The 6,579-nt window shown below is 35.8% G+C and overlaps 1 pseudogene; it reads right to left on the bottom strand.

Annotated features, from left to right (window-relative positions):
- Positions 1–561: 561 nt before the first annotated feature.
- LOC133768774 (U2 spliceosomal RNA) lies at positions 562–685 on the bottom strand (annotated as a pseudogene).
- Positions 686–6,579: the final 5,894 nt, after the last annotated feature.

The raw sequence follows: 6,579 nt of genomic DNA, 5'->3' as shown, positions 1-6,579 counted from the left end.
ATATTTCTGATATAGAAATATACAATCAATATCAAAAGAAATTTGTTAACCCCAATAGTGAAAGTTAAGCCTTGATGTTGCTACTTAGTTCCATGAAACTTAGCTGTATGTAAAATTTATCTGTCCTTAAATATTTTAGTTAGTTACTTGCATTGGTAACTCCATATAAGGTTGAACTGAATTTGAATCTCTAGTAAGTGCTTTAAGTCCTTTAAAAAGTTATACTCTTGTAAATCATCTGAATGGATAGCACAAATAAAGGATTTCTTGACATATATCAGGCAGTAGAAAATAGCAATACCAAATCTCAAAATGCATCAAAGTATTTTGAAATCTTGAACAAGCTAATGTGAACAATTCCTATATTTGAAGGAATATTATTTTGACATTTAATTCATGGGTCACTGGCATCTAGCTGATGTTCAAGAGAGTATTTTCAAGATATATAAATATAAAACTTAAGAAAATAAAATGTAACTACAATTTTAATGAAACACAAAACGCATACATAACAGTAGCATTATTTGATGTGTCTTGATATAATGTTGTCATTTGTAGAAAATGAATTAGGCTGAGATCCTGAGAGTGATTTTTTTTTTTTGTCCTCGGATAGAGGACATATCAGATATTAAACTGATAAGAACAGATACTACACTTGATCTTAGCCAAAAGGCTGAGAAGCGATCCTGAGAGTGATTTTGAAAATAGCTTTGTCACTGTGGTGAAGAACATAGATAACCACAATTAATTTAGAAAAAGCTTTATATTCTGTGTGAAAATGGCATAGAACTATTCAAATTCTATGTACCTTGAGGAAGTCAGGGTTATATAACTAATACATTCATGGTCATGAATGCTATTGTAGTTTAGTGTACATCTTATATAGTGACTCACTGAATTCGTCCCCCAAAGCAATAACATGTGTTAGAACTCACTCTTAGGTGCAGTTAGAGAAAAATTATGAAATGAATGTTTTGATTATACATTTATTTATTTATTTGGGATTTGCTCAGCGGAAAGCTTTATTGACTGACTGTGTTTAAGGGTAGGTGCTGTGGAGGGGCATCCAAGAGAAGCAAGGTGAAGGTGGAGGTGGTGGTGGTGGTGCCGGGGGGGGGGGGGGGAGACATGGGGAGGTGGAGGTGGGGGTGGGGAAGGGCAGTGAGGAAGGAAGGAAGGAGGAGGCAGAGTGGGTGATTATACATATATTTATAACCTTCATGTACAAATCATGCAGTGAATGAATTTTATTGCACATACTTCTGCCATATTATTAGTTTTAGAAATCTCTCCCTAGCCCAGAGTCACACAAAGTCAACTCGGCACTAACAAAAATGATAAGCTTCCTTTCCTATTGGCTCTGCTATTCCTACTAGTTCTCTATTTCTAACACTTATAAATTTCCTTAATCCATGTCCTATTCCACTAGCCCCTGCATCTGTAGCACAGATAGATAATACACTTTTAAACTTTTATTTCTTCTCCCTATTTTTGAAAGTCACTCAAAAACACTAGGATAAATCTGAAGGACAAGATATAAACTGATAAGGGTGGAACTAAGTGATATGGATGGAACTACACAGGAGTGTGTGTGTGAGTGAGAGAGAGGGAAAGAGAGAGAGAAAGAGAGAGAAAGAGAAAGAAGGAGAGAGAGAGAGGGAGAGAGAAAGGAAGGGGAAGGGACAGAGAAGGGGAAGGGGAGAGAGATAATGAGAGAGGAGATTTAGGAAGAGGTTATTTTTTTACAGGAAAATGGATATCATAACCTTGAAATCTAATAATAGATAATGAACACAGATTTTGTGAATATCTAGAGTGTTTATATCTTGGTTAAATTGTTTATTTATTTACAGGAGCTAACATATGCTTTTATTTTAATACTTCGGGGTATGAAAAGGTAAAGAAGAAAAAATACTATATTTTAAAATGAGTTCATATATATACAAACACTTCAAAAAGTCCATGTAAATAGGATTAAAATATATGTATATAGATATTTGGTACAAATATTATATATGTGTGTATATGCATATATATATAAGAGAGATAGAGAGAGAATACAAACATATTTTGAAATCCATGCTTGATCTTTCCATAATACACATTTATCAAGAACTTTTTGAAGCCACTTCATGTGCAAGGATTTAAAAATATTTTGAGCCAGGGCCAGTACCGTGGCTCTCTTGGTTAATCCTCCGCCTGTGGCGCCAGCATCCCATATAGGTGCCAGGTTCTAGTCCCAGTTGCTCCTCTTCCAGTCCAGCTCTCTGCTGTGGCACAGGAGGGCAGTGGAGGATGGCCCAAGTGCTTGGGTCCCTGCACCCGCATGGGAGACCAGGAAGAAGCACCTGGCTCCTGGCTTTGGATTGGCACAGAGGCCATTTGGAGGGGGTGAACCAATGGAAGGAAGACCTTTCTCTCTGTCTCTCTCTCTCTCTCACTGTCTGTAGATCTACTTGCCAAATTAAAAAAAAAAAAAAATATATATATATATATATATATATTGAGCCAATATAAACTAATATTTTATCTTCCATCAATATTTTGAAGTACACTAACACATTCATACTTGTGCACACACACATACACACAGATAGACATATTATGTATCTTGTGAAAATTCAGAAATACTCTCTTGGTCTGAGACAAGATGCTGACAACGTAAAGAAAGAATTTTGTCTTCACAGATGGTGTTCTAGAAGCAGTCTTCCTAAAGCAGAGGAAAAAAATCCAAGTGGCTGAGATCATGGTTCTCTTGTCATCATGACCACCATATTAAAGACTTCTTCTTGGGAGTCCCAAAGAAGCTGAACTTGGGCGGCAGAGACATTTACAGTGGGAACTTCCTTGATTTGTAGCATCCTGCCCTACTCAGCTCTGAGAATATACAGAATACTGTCAGGGATTTAAGCAGGAAATAATATTAGTTCTGAAAAAGCTGGAAAGCAACAAGAACCAACAGAATAAAAGCCAATGTGGAAAACCTGAAAAACAGCTCTACATGTTGGCCAGTTGTTGGACTGAAAAGGCAAATCACTGTGAAATGATGATGATGGCTCTAAACAAAAAGTCTTGCAATCTTCATTATTGTCTCTGCACAGTCGTTAACTAGCTAGTTAATGTCTCTAAGCCTGTTTTCTCACCTCCAAAATAAAGGTATATGAAAACATGACCTTGGAAATCTCTTTCCTCTAGTACAATTTATGATGATAGAACACTGCATTGATTGATGAGTTATTGCCACTCTTATACATTTTCCTGATACATAGATTCTGATTTGTCCCTATTTCAGAATTTTCTTATATGCTAAGCTATTTACGACAAGTTCTGGTTTGGCTTTTATCTGTCCGAGTTGTCTCTGAATGTTTTTTTTTTTTCTCTCTAAGTTGAATGTATTAGATCCTTCTAATATACTTAAAACAAACGACATGCTTAGGAAAAAATTATTAATTGCATCTGGAATCCTTGTCTTAGAATTGTTTTCATAACGAGAGCCTTCCTGGAATTTGTACATGTGTAGAGGAACATAATAAAACATTTGGAATTTACTGATGATTTTACTTTATTTGGTTTGCAAAATGCATCGTTAAGTGAGCCTGGAGCCTCATTTAATGTGGGATCCTGTTCTAAGGGAATGGAAAATGCAAGGGAAAAATTAAATAAAAGAACAATATAATCAGCTGAAACAAAAATAGATGGGAATCGGGATTGAGACTGTGAGGATGAAGAGGGATGAGCACAAGAGTGAGGGAAAATAGGCACCCAAGGCATTCACCAGCCCACATTGTTTATTTATTTTTTCCTAGCCAATCTGCCTTTCTGTGGGGTCACGGGTAATAAAAGGAATAAAAGCAGTAGTCCTGCTGCCCAAGCAGTAATTCTAAGTGACACAATCAGTTAATATTAGGCATCTGTGGTTGGCACAGAGTGAAATAATAATGTAGTGAGCTGGAAGGGGCCTTAGCATGGGAGTCATGCCCAAGATAAACCTAGACAAGTGACTCGTGACCAAGAAAGCTTCCAACCCAGATTTCTGATTCAGTTCCAGCTTACCATTTTCACCCCACTGCTCAGCAAAGAAGAAAGTAAATGTAATCAATTTGCAAGATAAATAACTCAAAGCAAACATGAAAAATTATCACAAATAAGGAGATTGCTTAAAAGTAGAACTTAATGACATAAAATATGTTAATTGAAGTTTTTATGGAATTGGATCTGATCTTTAGTGCTGACCCTTCACCCCTAACTCCAAAAAAAAAAAAAAAAACCATACTGAATCTTCTTACTTTTGACCCAGAATTATCTTAGTCTTCTGATTGTCTCACATTTTATCCTCTTATTTATGATCTAAAGTAGAGTCTAGATAACAGTAATAGACCTAGAACATCCTGCTTTTGAAATGTGGCTTGGCCAGTTTAACCATATCCTTAGGCAAATGGCTCTGTTTTTAAAGCCTGTATATAGTTAGCTCTAAAATTGATGATAATATCTACCTGATAGGGGTTCATAAGAATTAAATAATGTAATTCTTATGGTGTTTACAATATACTGCTTTCATATAATAAATATTAATATTAAGGGCACCTATTTGTCTTTAGTTGTCTAAACCTCATCCCATGTCTTGTGCATGAGTCGCTTAGTCTGTGCTATCCAGTCTGCATTTGTGCATTTGTCTTTGTTTCAGTGGCTCACTAACAACATTTGTTCAACAAGTATAGCTTTTGCAAATTATCAGAACTAGGTCCGAGCCAGCAGCTTTCCACTTTTCCTTCTTACTTGCTCTATCACAGTTAGCATTCAAAGTACCCTTTCAGCTATGCTTTATATATGAAGTCTTTCTAAAGGTCCTATGGAATACAAATATTTCTTTCTAAACTCAATGTCTGTGCTTCAAAAGTGAAAGTGTATTGCTTTACTTACTAATTGTTTCATAATGACCTCCCTCTTTCACCCATCTTTACTTCATTGTAATGTTCTGGGCCCGAAATTTTCCTACAACCTAGCATTTTGTGGGCCACATGGCAGTGCAACCACAAGGCCCAAGCTGCTTTGATTGGCTCATCTGAACGTTATTGCTAATATTGACTCTTCAACTTTTGGCTTCACTACTCAAAACATGAATATCAGATTGTATTTTAGGAGAATGTAACTGCATTCATACCCATGGCTATCCTCTTTAAATGACTATAACAAGTGATACAGCTTTGACTCATAGTTTGAAATGGACTCATATTTTGATATTGTGCAAAAAATAATGGACCTATTTGCCCTTTGGAAAACAGAATCTAATCGTACATATTTTGAGTGTCCAGCCCTCAAAACGCTAAGCTATCTCTTACATATATTGTATGTATGTGTGTGTGCGCGTATCTAATCTTGAATAAAGGGATAACCACAGGAAAATGGGAAACTTTTTAAAGTTTTCTTATTTATTTATTTATATTTGAAAGGGAAAGAGAGAGAGAATCTTTCATCTGCTGGGTTACTTCTCAACTGCCCACAAGAGCCAGAACTGGGCCAGGCTGAAGCCAGGAGCCTGAAACCCAATCTAGGTCTTTCATCTGAGTTGCGGGTACCCACACACTTGAGCCATCACCTGCTGTATCTCAGGAGGCTGAATTGGAAGTAAAGTGGGATTCAAATTCCGATACAGAATGTGGTATTCAAGAGCAGCTCAACCATTGTACCACAACATTATACCACAAAATAACTAAAGACATTTTTAGGATAAATTGAGTTACTTTCTCCTCGTAGTTAAACATCTAACTTTTATATGTACTCTCTAGTTTCTAATGGATTGAATCATTCTTAAAACAATCCCTTTAGATACTCAATAAAGTGTTAGAAGCTGCCAAAAATGATTTCCAATTTTCAAAATATATTATTTGCATTCAGACGTAGAAAAACATTTAGAGTGGAATTTTCTTTGCTTTGGACCAGGCTGGAGGTGAAGAAAATATTTATATTCTTTATTTTTTGTCTATTATTTTTTACAATTCTGAAATTAATGGTGTATTCCTTGCAGCTTGTGGGTAAGTCAGGTTTCATGTTAGAATGCTCCAAATGTTATAACAGGGTCTACTAACTATCTTCTTTTTCCATGGAACTAAACTGTTATAGTCCACAAAATTTTATTGAAACCGGAATCTATGAGTCACATTTGAATTCGTCTCTTTAAAATACATGACAACCCTCTATTATTTTTTTTAATCCATCTTCTCATAAAACAACCCTGGTTAGCCACTTTAATGAGCAATTTTGTCCCTACTTTTATTTCTTAATGAACTTTTCCCCTCTGGCTGGATCCTAGTCTCATAGTTTATTTTCATTGCTATAGTGACATTGGTCAGCGACAGCTCTGTAAAATTAATCATCACATTAGACAAGGCTTCAGCAAAAATATATTTTTGGAGGAAAAGGAAGTCCCACAATCCCACTTGCATACCCTCTTCTGGTGTTTTGTTTTGTTTTGTTTTCACCCTAAAGATTATGTTCCATAAATCAATTGAATACAGTAAGTTTTGGACAGTGTAGAAAATAAAATGACTTTCTAAAAAGCCCAAGGTATAAGATAATTGC

The sequence above is a fragment of the Lepus europaeus genome, chromosome 1 (genome assembly GCF_033115175.1).
Source record: "Lepus europaeus isolate LE1 chromosome 1, mLepTim1.pri, whole genome shotgun sequence".
Taxonomy (NCBI): Eukaryota; Metazoa; Chordata; class Mammalia; order Lagomorpha; family Leporidae; genus Lepus; species Lepus europaeus.
Note: the sequence above shows the minus strand (reverse complement) of the source record. Positions and strands in the feature narration are given on the sequence as shown.